At 37.2% G+C, this 13,475-nt stretch overlaps 1 pseudogene; it reads right to left on the minus strand.

The window, feature by feature from the left end:
* Window positions 1-8,056: 8,056 nt before the first annotated feature.
* Window positions 8,057-9,013, minus strand: LOC114625849 (annotated as a pseudogene).
* Window positions 9,014-13,475: the final 4,462 nt, after the last annotated feature.

Below are 13,475 nucleotides of genomic sequence, written 5' to 3' on the forward strand. Positions count from 1 at the left end.
AACCCCAAACCCTAACCCTAAACCCTAAACCCCTAAACACAATCCCGAACACTGAACCAGAACCGGAACCTGAACCCTTAACAATGAACACTGAACACTGAACTCTAACCCTAAACTCTAACCCTAACCCCAATCCTAGCCTCCAAGTCCTAAGCTTAACACAGTTTCTATTTAAATCAACCTAACAGATATCTGAGTAAAATTTCACTCAAACAAAAAGAAATATATTTCTTTTTCAGTACATCATGAAACCTTATTTTAAATTCACCATGTACTCCTTCATTAAAAAAGGCTCAACAGATACAGGAAGACTGTACTAACCATTAGATTTATAATGTCACTCTGGATTAGAACTGGACTTCAACAAAAATGTCAATAACCTATGGATTCTCAACAGCTCTCTACTCAATGACCACTGGATTATAAAGAGAATAATTAAAGACATTCTAAAAATCAATGAAAATGAAGGCATGGCATATCCAAACTTAAGGGACAGAAGGAAAGCATTACTAAGAGGAGATTACACGAAGTGTTTTGATATAAAAATTTGAGACATGACATACTAGCAACTTAACAGCACAACTGAAAGCTCTATAATAAAAAGAAGCAAATGCACACTAGAGGAGTAGACAGCAGAAAATAATCAAACTCAGTCTGAAATTAGTCAATCAATCAAAAACAAAGAGAAAAATACAAAGATCAACATAAACAAGAGCTGGTGCTTTGAGAAAATTAACAAGACAGACAAACCCTTAGACAAATAGCATAAAATAAAATAGCAGAGAGATAGTATCCAAATGAACAAAATCAAAATTAAAAAGCAGACATAACAATAGACATTGAGGAAATTCAATGAATAATTAGGTCTTACTTCAAAAACCTATTCTCCATAATTATTCAAAAACAAAATGAATAATTTTGTAGATAGATAAAACTTACTACAGTTAAATCAAGATAAGGTGAACTATGTAAGTAGTGCTTTAACTCCTAAAGAAATATAGTCATTAAAAGTTTTCAAACAAAAAATATTCAAGGCCAGATAGAGCACAGAATTCTGCCAGACTTTGAAAGAAGAGTTAAGAGCAATACTCCTCAAACTATTTCACAAAGTAGAAACAGACGGAAAATTGCCAAACAAATTCTATGAGGCCACTGTCACTCTGGTACCTAAAGCACAAAATGACTCAACAGAGAAAAAATTTCAGACCAATTTCCATTATGAACATTGGTGGAAAATATACTCAGTAAAATTCTTGAAAACTGAATCCAAGAACATATCAAAAACATCATTCACCATGATCTAGTAAGCTTTATACCAGGGATGTGGGAATGGTTCAACATATGAAAATCCATCAAAGTAATTCACCATACAAACAAACTGAACTGAAAATCCCCCATATAATCATCTCAGATGCTGAAAAAGCCTTTGACAAAATCAATCACCCACCCCTTCTTGTTAAAAGTCTTGGAGAGATCAGGGATGTAAGTCACATACTTAAACGCAATAAAGACAATATACAACCAACATCCTATTAAAGGGAGAGAAACTAATTCCACTAAAATGGAGGACAACAAAAGGCTGTTCACTTTCCCAGTATCTTTTCAATACAGTACTTAAAGTTCTAGCTAGAGTAATTAGACAATCAAACAACGGAGATCAAGGGGATACATATTGGAAAAAAAATCAATGTATCACTATTTACAGATGATATGATAGTATACATAAGTGACCCCAAAATTTTACCAGAAACCTCCTACAGCTGAAAAAAACCTTAAGCCTTGTCAATAGATACAAAATTTAATCAAAATAACCAGTAGCCCTGCTTTATACAAATAGTCTAAGGAAGAAATCAGGGAAACAATACCCTTCACAATAGGCATAAATAATATAAAATATCTTTATATTGGTGCAACTCTAAACAAGCAAGTGAAAGACATGTATTATAAGAACTTCAAGGGCAGTGATGGCGCACGCCTTTAATCCCATCACTTGGGAGGCAGAGGCAGGTAAATTTCTGAGTTTGAGGTCAGCCTGGTCTACAGAGTGAGTTCCAGGACAGCCAGGGTTACACAGAGAAACCCTGTGTCGAAGAAAAAAAAATGAATGAATGAATGAATCAATCAATCAATAAATAAATAAATAAAAAGAGAACGTCAAGTCTCTGAAGAAATTGTGGACGATAGAAAGATCTTCCATGCTCATGGATTGGTAGGATTAACTTGGTAAAAATGTACATCTTACTGTCAGGTGTGATATGGTTGCCAATGTGCCTGCATGACAGTTTTGGCTGTGGGAGCAATGTCAACCTGAAATATGCATCTCTGATGATCTAGTGTGCAGATGGTGCTGCTCTTTCATGTATACTTGACTGTATTGACTTTTTCTAACTCACATTAGTCCTTGAATATAACCTTGGTAAAAATTGCTGGGATACAGATAGAGAAGGAAATGGCTTTGATGTCTATAAGAACAAACTGCTCTGGCCATCACCATTCAAACAGTCATCCCAGGCATAATGGGAGAAGGGGTTCTGGATATGGAGGATGAATGCTTTAATTGTTCTCTGAGAATTTTAGCTAACTCAATGGTTAATATGGATCAGGAAATATTTGAAGTAAGAAATTGTCAGGAGTCGTAATAGGACAAGCTAATAACTAGCAGGTGATCATTCTGAAATTCTTAATCTGAGGCAGGTACACCATTAATCAGCAAGGCTGTAAGGGATTCATGTTTAGGAAAGATTCCTGCTATCAATATGCTTTTTTTCTTATTATTAAACATATGTAACAACCACTAAGCAGTAATACACCACTTTGGAGCAGATCTCTGCAGATCCACAAAGATATGCTGACTTCTTAAAGTCTTAATGATGATCCTATAAGAATTCCTACAATTATATCAATATTATTAACATCTTTTATAACAGGACTGTTGGTAGGTCCTTTTCTGATACTCAAAAATGCAATGAAAACTCTGCCAGTCTCCCAAGTGTCACCAGTTAATTGCTCTTAGATAGTAACCAGACTTTCTCCTACTCAGAGCACATTCCAAGACATTGTAAAACAATTAACCAATGGTCATTAAAAGAGAACTCACAATTTATTATAGGTGCCAGGACAGAAGATAAAATATTACCTGGGTTTATCTATACGAGACTTCACTAATTTCTTAGTTATAGTTTTAAACCTTCAGTGAACCTGTGGAGCTGAGACAGGTGATGGATGTTTAGCCAGATAATTACTCCTAATGGATATGCATGTGAACATTCTCTGTTGTAAACTTCTATTTCAATTTATGATTTGATTTTTGGTGTGAACTTGTGATGACCTTTGTAACATGTGATCATGTATTCTGAAAGATGTATAAGTACTGAAGACAAAGACAAACAGATGTTTGTTTGTTCCTTTCTTTCGTTTTCTCGCCCTAAGAGAATTTTTTCCCTTATTAGAATTTTTTCCTCCATCTTATCTTTTGTATTTTCTATGGACATTCATGTCCTTAGTGTCCCAGGCCCAGTGTTCTTTTTCCTTGAGGTCTTCAATGGTCTTACCTACTAAGGTTTCTTACTTAAAGTAGGTTACCTACTTTAGGTTTCTCAAAAACATTTCTTGCCAGGGGCCAGCTTCAGTGTGGGGGAAAAATCTTCTTTTTTCTTGTCAGTTCTTGAGGCAGCAGATGGAGGAAAAAATAGCTGGCTCTACTGGACTAGTGAGCAAGGGTGAGAGCCCTCAGGAAGGGAGATCTCTATTAATGGAAAATATGATGAACAAATACTCGTGGGGAAAACTGTTGCTTGATCTCTAATTGAGAAAATGCCTTACAGCTGGATCTCATGAAGGCATTTCCTCAACTGAAGCTCCTTTTTCTGTGATAACTCCAGCTTGTGTCAAGTTGACACACAAAACCAGCCAATACAGTCTTCAAGTGGGTTCCCCTGAAGCTGTTCCCTGTCTGTGGATCCTGTTCCCCTAACTGAGCTATATTTTCAAGTCACAGTGGGAGATGATGAATCTAATCCTGTAGAGACTTGATGTGCTAGGATGGGGATACACCCAGAGGAGTCCTCTACCCTCACAGGGAAGGGGAGGGGGAAATACAGGGAGGGACTGTGTATGGTGGGGGCCTAAAAAGGGTGGCAACTGGGCAGCATTTCAGGATGTTAAGTGAATACATAAAACTTTCTAGCACTAGGGTGGGGGTATGACATGAAATTTACAGGAAAACAGGTGAAACTAGAAAAAAATCACTCCAAGAGAGGGAACCAAGACGTAGAAAAAAATATGGTAGGCATTCACCTATAAATGATATTAACAAGTAGATAAATGATATTCTAGCTAAACTCTACAGACCCAGAGAAGATATAGGAAAAAAAGGAGGCCTATAAGGGGGAAGCAAGGATCTCCCTAGAAAGGAAAAATAGAATAGATTCTGTGGGTGAATAAGGGTGACTGAGGACAGGAGTGAAGGATCAGCTGGGGAGATGAAGGGAGACAGTGGGATGAAGAGAGAACAGATTGGATTTATGTGACATTTTGAGTTAGTGTAGAAACTTAGTGCACTAGTAAATTCCTAGATCTTGAGTGTGTCCTTTGTGAGGACTCATCCTAATGGAGAATACAGAGTCTGACCTGGTAATCCTGTGTAGTCAAGCAGGACTTCGGTGGTGGGAATGGATTACATTCACTTGTTTTCTGAGTAGGTCAAATGGACATCCTTAAAGGAATCAGGCTGATGGTAGGACAAAGAGTATAAACACTGGGGTGGGGAGGTCTTGCACAAGCTACGTCTTATATTATGTAATATTCTTAAGAATACCATTTTCTACACTACTTACAAGGGGAAAATGGAAGACCTCTATGAGGTTAGAAGAAATAATCATACAATGGGGCACACTCAGGAGGATTCTAATGAATAAGTCCTGAACAAGGGGAACTCAGGGTATCTCAAAAACATTCCTGTCCAAGGCTATAGTGGCCTTGGGACTGATAACCACAGCCAAATGTGGTGGGAAGAGTTGTGTTATCAAGATCTGAAGCAACCCCTCCCAAAGGCACTGGACCCAGACCATTACCAGCTCTCCTAAGCATATTCCTGGTTTTAAATAAGGATCTCTGTTTTAATCTTTCTACCTCAGGGCCTTAGGGAAAGGTCTCAGGGCCTAGACCCCAGACTGTTACTGGCTCTGGCAAGCATGTTCCAGGGTTTCAGCTGTCATTTTCCATACCTGCAGACCTCAGGGAAAGCCTACCTTAATGAGGCTAGCACTCAACACAACAGTACTTTTTTACCATTACAAATAGTTGTCACTTGGTGCCATCTTGTCCATGTAGCAGAACTATGCATTTTTCAAGAAAAATGAATGTTTGTGGCACATCAGGCCATAATGTTGATTGTGACCACATAATGCCACATTGAGCAGCTTGTTAAAGCTCTCTGTATGGGGATGGGTTTAGTGACTCATTATAAACCAGGGTAGTTTCCTTTCTTATTGTTTGGAGCCATGTTTCTGGACAATCCTGGTGATAGCACTCTAATCTGTAACAGGCCTGGTTAGCATACTACTTATCTGTGGGGTATTTTACAGGCAGTCCTTCCTCAGCTAAATTCTATTTGGTGTGACTTAATATCTCCTAAGCACTAGTAAATCCTTCACATCTTCAATTCGACTTTTACACCAGAGTTTAATACTGGATTGCTACCTAACACATGAAATGGAACTTGCACAAAATTAACTCCAATTGTATCTTACACGTTAATTGTACCTTACACATACAGTTCTCCAGTTTGGCATCCTGTCAAGGATATTTGTACTCACAAGCCACTATGCAGATGCGGGGGGGCCGCCCCCCCCCCCCACACACACACAGTTAAGTTACTCAGAGGCTACCGCTGGGTCCAGGAGGGGTTAGAACCACAAGGGAACCTAGAGATGGCAGCAGGCTCCTAGGGAAAGACTCACCAAACCAGCTCCTGCTGTTCAGGCCCCTGCTCCTCCACATCACTGGCAGTGACCCTGTGCCCACGATGTTGCCTAATTACACCTCACAGAACCCAGCAGCAGGGATTAGAGCATAGCATAGCACGCCAAACCACTCAATCTGGCTCAGCCACTAAGTGGAACCAACCTCCTCCAGGCGCCTGGAAGAACCTTCTGCCTCTTTGACTGGCAGGTCAGTCTGAGGAGTCTGATTGGCTAGTGTGTCTTGAGTGACATGAGCACCTCCCCTAGGTTTCGAGCTTGCTGGATGTGCAAGCTGAGTGCTTCCTGGCCCAGAATTGCTGCCCAGAGAGGCAGACTTTTTCAGAATCTTCAAGGATTTGCATTTTAGTAGCACTTTTGCCTGTCCTCCAATGGCATACCGATATATCTCCAACCTATGCCCATAGAGAATCCACCACTCCAGTTTGTGCTGCCCAGCAGCCAGATCCTCCCCCTTCTGGCTATTGAGCTTGTGCTCACCACCTCCTGACACAGAAAAATAACTTGCCTCAGAATAGGGTCATGCTGACCTCATATTCTGTGATGTTCTGTACTTTCTGATCTTTGTTAATCTTAAGAAATTTCACAATCATACGCTCCACTTAGGACCAATCAGAATGCAGGTTAGTGAGAAATGTTCTGTCTAGCTAGGCAAAGTAGCATGGGACAGAGGCAACCACCAGGTAGCACTTCCTGCACGTCCACATGAGTTAATTGAGTTTTTTTCCTTTAGAAGCTGGTCATGAGAAATGTCAGCATCCTAATTCTGAGCTGTGGCCCTCTGATCAATGTATTAGGGTGTGCATTCTATATCCCATCACTGTCTGACTGAGATTGTGTTGTTTTGGGGGTAACTCTTGGACTCCCAACAGTTTGATTATATTATGTTTTCTTGTTTCAGTTTTTTTACCATCCTGTGGTTTCTCATGCAGGATTTCTTATTGATTATTGTAGGGATTTGATGGTGTGAGTTCCCTCGTTTTTTTTTTGTTTGTTTGTTTTGTTTTTGTATTTTTTAGTTTTGCTTTGCTTTTTGTCTGAACAATGTTTTATTGCCCTTTAATTCTGAAGGATAGATTTCATGTATATAATATTTTTAGCTTGTAGCTGTTTTTCTCTCAAGATTTTAAATACTTAATCTTGTTCTCTTTTATTCTCTACTATAATGCAAATTTATGCTGAGAAAACTGACTTTATTCTAATGGAGATTCCCTTATGTTATGGTTTGATATGAAATGCTTACCCTATGACTCGTGATTGGATATTTGGAACACAGTTGATGTTACTCTTTGGTGAAGTTGAATTTTTGGTAGGTGGGGCCTAGATGGAGAAAATGGATCACAGAGACATAAGCCTTGAAGATTACATTTCCTTTCTTTCATTTCCTCTCTTCTCCTCTGTCTTGCTTTCTCTCTCTTTCCTGTTCAGATCAATGTAACAAAGAACTGACACCTGCTCCACAAAAAATGGCTTATTAAATATAAATTTTAAACATCAAATTAGTAAGTTTTCTCTCATGAATTGTGAAGAATTTTATGTGATAGTCTTAAGGTTGGGAGTATAGATTTGACAACTAAGTTGTAGAAATTTCAGTTTGTAATGGAACCTATTTTGAGTGTCACTTGCCTCTAAAATAAGCTTCATCAAGAATACACTTATTGTTTATTGATGTAATTCACTTGCTTCACATAGGAAAAATATTTTTTTATTATTGATTCATGTCAACTTTCAAAAGCACAGTTTACTCACAGAAATGTTTCCAGACTGTTCTTTATTAGTAATTTTACTTGATTTTTTTCACATTGATTTAAGACTTATACTAGCTATGTTTTTGAAAGAATTAATCATTTACATATAGTTTTTGTATATTTGTATATTTTAATATATCATTAGAAATTCTTTATTTAAACGTCAAACACTTCATCCTAATTCATAAACTACTCACAATGCTGTAATACTAGAAATGAGAAAAGTCTGGCAAGAAGGTCATATTCTCTGGACCTGGAATATGTGACCATTATTAGAGAAGCCTATATAGCATTACTACAATTATTAGTTTTAATATTAAAGAATTTTCACTTTGAAGTAAAAATTCTTCTCAGTAGCTTTTTTAAGGCACCCTTTACATCTTTGTTCCTTAGGGTATAGATGAAGGGATTCAGTGTAGGAGTTAACATTGCATAAAAGAGATCCATGAACTTGGGTTGGTCCCTTGTGATGGATGAAGAAGGCTGAAGGTATGTGCTAATGGCTGGACCATAAAATAAAGAAACTACAATAAGATGAGAAGAACATGTCCCAAAATCTTTTCTCCTCCCTTCAGAAGATTTACTTCTAAGTACTGCACATCCAACATTAACATAAGAAGCAAGAATTAAGCACAGAGGAACAGCCAGTATAAAAATGCATACCATAGAAAGTGTTAGCTCATTAGACTCCTTTTCACCTAAGACAGTTTTTATGAGAACTGGGATTTCACACAATAAATGATCCAGTATATGTATGCCACACAATGGCAGTTGTAATCAATGTAAGTGTAGCCTTGGAAAAAGCAAAGATTACTCCAGTCAGCCACATAACAGAAACTAACAACATGCAGATTCGCTGATTCATGATGAAGGTGTAGTGGAGATGTCTGCAAATAGCCATGTACCGATCAAAAGACATAATAGCCAAAAGCAGACATTCTGTGCCTCCCATTATGTGGAAGACATAAAATTGAACAACACACCCAAAGTAACTAATGGTTTTTCTGGAGCTTCCCAGGTTAAACAGCATGTGAGGCACAATGCTTGTGGTATAGCACATGTCCAGAAAGGAGAGATTTGTGATAAACAAACAAACAAACAAACAAACATGGGGCTGTGGAGCTGAAGGTCTAAGGTGGACACCAGAATGATGGCAATGTTCCCCATCAAAGCCATGGGGTACGTTATCAGAAGAGTACCAATGAGAGGGAGTTCCAGCCAAGGATGGTCAGAAAAGTCCAGTAGGATGAATTCTTTTGGGTGGCTTTCATTGGTTACAGCCATTCTCCTTTGATTTATTTTGCCTACGGTTTAGAAATGGCATGTTAATTTAAAACAAGAGAGATAAAAATAAAGAAAAATTATTGAAAACTGAAAGAAGTGCCAGTCACATATAAAGATAAATCCATAAAATAACAGTAGTCAATTTTTGTTGGAATCTAGAGAGTGCTTATAATTATTCTAGAAATCAAAACATGTATTCCCAGTACCCATAATGAGTATAATACAATTACTTGGATTTCCATAATCAGAGAATAAAATAACCATTTCTGTACTAGTGTGGACACACCCACACGAGTACAGAGAGGCATAAATTAAATAATACAAAAATTAGAAGACAAGGTCTACCTTTAACAATATAAAATCTAAAAGCCAAGAGTATAGCATGCTGTACTTCAACACTTTAATGAAAATTTCAACAATAGTAAAATGCTCTATCCAGAATAGCTATTTATTCTTCATAAAGTACAACCAATCCATGATAAACATTTAAGAAATGACTGATCGTGAAGAAAACTAAAACTAACCCTAACAATGAGACTGACCATGACCCTAACCCAAACCCTACCCCTAACCCTAAGCCTACTCTAACCCTAACCCCCAGACCCTGACCCCGACCCTAACCCATAAACCTGATCCTAACCCTGACCCTGACCCTGACCCTAACCATCTAACCCTGACCCTGACAATCACCATGACCATAACCCTGACTGGGACCCTAACTTTCTAACCCTAACCCTCTAACCCTAACCTAACTCCTATCCCCGAACCCAGAACCCCGACCTGGAACCCAGAACCCTAATCCTGACCTTAACCACCTAATCCTGACCCTGACCCTGACCCTAACCCTTGACTCTGACCCTGATCCTAACCCTAACCCTGCAACCGTGACCCTGATTCTAACCTTATTCTGAACTCGAACCCAAATACCAAACCTGAACCCTGAACCCTAAACTCTGACCCTGACCCTAACTCCTATCTCTTCCCTAAACCCCAAACCTGAATTCAAACCCTGAACCCCGAATCCTGAACCCTGAACCCGACCCAACCCCGTTCTCAACCCTGACCCTGACCCTAACCCTAACTCTAACTCTAACTCTGAGAGTTTAAACTAATTTCATCAGAGTCATTATCTTTTGAATGAAAATTTGTTGAGATCGAAAACAAGAACGAAGTTAACATCATTTTAGAATTTTTTGAAAATAAAAACACAACCATCCAACTTTATGTGACATAAGGTTATTATTAGGTTATTGTTAGAATCAAATAATAATAATAATGAAGATTATTATTAGAGGCAAATTCATAGCACTGTGCATCTACATTTTAAAAAGAGAAATATCGCATATTAACAACTTAGTTACACTTTCAAAATATCTGGAACAAGGTGGCATGATATTTACACAGGTGTAAAATCCATAATATAGAAACTAAAAGAAAAATTTTCAAAGACTGAATAATACAAAGATTTCGTTCTTTAAGGAAATCCAGAAAATCAACTATTAGCCAACTTAAATAACAGGCAAAGCAAAAAGACTAATCTCAAGAAAATCAGAGAGTAAAGAGTGAGGGGATATAACAACAGACAGCTAGGAAATCAGAAAATCATATGAGCATACTTTAAAACTTAACTTTAGGTTGTGTTAAACCTAACTTTAAAAACCCATACTCTACTTAATTAGAAACTTCAGAATATTATTTCTTGGTTCATACTACCCATTCAAGTTCAATCAAGATACAGTAAGCAATTTCAACAGACCTATAAGCCACAGTCATATGAAAGCACTAATGAAAAGACTTTGAAACAAAACCAACTCAGGTCCAGGATTTAGTCCAGAATTTCAAAGAAGAGTTAACATGAGTGTTCATCAAATTATTCCATGAAATAGAAACTTAAGAAATATTGCCCCATTCTTTTTATAAATCCACAGTCAATCTAATACCCAAAACACATAAAGATCCAACAAAGAAAGAGTATACAGACACATGAACATAAATTCAAAAATTCTCAATAGATTACTTGCAAATCAGATCCAAGAACGTATCAAAAAGATCATTCAACATGAGCAAGTAGGCTTTAATATACATAAATTCACAAATATAATTTACCATATAAAAAATTGAAATAAGAAAAACAAATGTCATCTTATAAGATGCACAAAAGGATTTTGGGGAAACTCTACAGCCCTTGTTGATGAAAGTCCAGGAGATACTAGAGATATGAGCAACATACTTCAACATAAAAAAGGCAAACCACACCCACTGCTAACCTAAATGGAGTGAAACTGAGCACATTTCCATTAAAATCAAGAACAAGATAAGGTTGTCCACCCCTCTTCATACCTATTCAATATCTGATGGCCTAGCTAGAGCACTAGGGCTGAAGTAGATCAATGGAATCCAAATTGTAAAGGAGGAAGTAAAAGTATTTTTATTGTCAGATTATATGATTGCATATACGAGACTCTCTAATTTCTACCAAGAAATTTTTTACAGTGGATAAATACATTTAGCAAAGCAGAAGGAAGTACAATTAATACACAAAATCAGTAGCCTTCATATGAATAAATGGCATATGGTCTCAAAAAATCAGGGAAACAATATCTTTCACAATAACATCAGAAAACACATTGGGACAACTCTAATCAAATAAAAGATTTATATAATAAACATTTTAAAGAAAGATATCAGAAGATGGAAAGATCATCCATACTCATGAACCCTAACCCTAACCGCGAACTCCTAACTCAAACCCCAACCCGAATCTCCCCAACCCTGACACTAACCCTTAACCCCAACCTGAACCAGTACCCAGTCCAAACCCAAACCCCTAACCCTAAACCCTTACCCCATCCTGAACCTGATCCTAATTCATTAACCCTAACCCAGACCTTGACCCTAAACCCTCAACCCTGACCCTGAACCTCACCCTGACCCTAAACTCTCAACCCTGACCCTGACCCTGACCCATACCTTGACCATAAATCCTCAACCTGACCCTGACTCTCACCCTGACCCTGAACCTGACCAGGATCAATACCTGGACCTGGACCTGGACCCTGACTCGGACACCGACATAGATTGGACCAGGATATAGACCTGTATCTGAACCAGAACCTTAATCCAAACTCAATTCCTAACACGTATTTCACAAATGTATATGGCAAATGTATTAACATTTTTTTTGTTTAGCTGTAGCCCAATCCATTGTATTAATGGCAAAATTCATGGTATTTTTTTGTTGATTGTTTGGTTTTGCTTATAGTTATTTCTGAAAAGCAATTTAATATAAATAAGTTTTTATTTGGAATCTTTGCACTTGCTTGTTAGATTACTGATGCCAACTAATGTAAATTAATTGTCATTTAGTACACTATAGTACGTTCCATTGACATTTGAGTCTTTACACTGTGAAAGTTCTGTTTTACATATGAAACAGACATGAAATGACTTTAAAAACATCTCTGAGTTTGGCTCTAACACCTTTAGTATGGTATGGGACTTTCTGAGTTTTGTTTGTTTGGTTTTGGCTTTGGAGAGATGTAGCCTGCTTTTAATTCACTATAGCTGGCTGTTTGCAATTTGAATTTGCTTTGCAGTCCCTGATCCAGGGTCCTGGGATTTCACACAAGTACATGGTACATTCCTGGCATATATTGTATTGCTCATCTTCAAGTCAGCTTTCTGTTACAATCTACGTGGTGTTAATGTAGCTGGACACATGTAAGAAGTGAAAATCCTTAGTCCTCTTTAGGCTCACTCTATGAGATGCAAAAGTCTATTTTAAGAAATATTCCAGGCAATTATAACACTTCTGAAGTTATCAAACTTGTGACTTTAAAGATTATGTTACCATCTTTATTCCACTGCAATGTTGGAATTGTAGTGATAATTAACTAGGCAGTTGATAGTTTCATTCTATTTGTTGTGCAAACCCATTAAAGCTTGCTAAACTATGAAAACAAAATCTATGAAGCTTATATAAGTTCAGAAAAGTAGGATAGCATTATTAAATCATTACATGTTTTTTATATAGAATAAAGAATTTTAGTTTATGTTACTCTTGCATTGTTCTACAAAGGACATTATGCCCCTTTTGGTATTATAATGTTATTAATGACACAAATCATAATTAACTCAAAATCAAATTTTTAATTTCTATTTTTATTTGGCTCCTCGAAATATATTTTTTAACAAAGAGAATAGGTTAATCATCAGCAAAAGAAAACACTTATCTCTTATATTGGCACATTTATATTCCATTTTCTCCTATGCAAATCTTCCTATAATTTGCTGAGAAATCACACACAGCTCTTTCAATGTACAAAAATACATTCAAGCTAATTTTCATTTGTAAATAAGAAAAATTTGTCCAAGTGTTTTTATAAATAAGAGACATAAAGCAAAGATTCAAACTAAAACCACTTCAGCTTTTAGTTGATGCTGATCACATGTAATTCACAAA

Source organism: Grammomys surdaster, unplaced genomic scaffold, assembly GCF_004785775.1.
Source record: "Grammomys surdaster isolate TR1022 unplaced genomic scaffold, NIH_TR_1.0 223, whole genome shotgun sequence".
NCBI lineage: Eukaryota > Metazoa > Chordata > Mammalia > Rodentia > Muridae > Grammomys > Grammomys surdaster.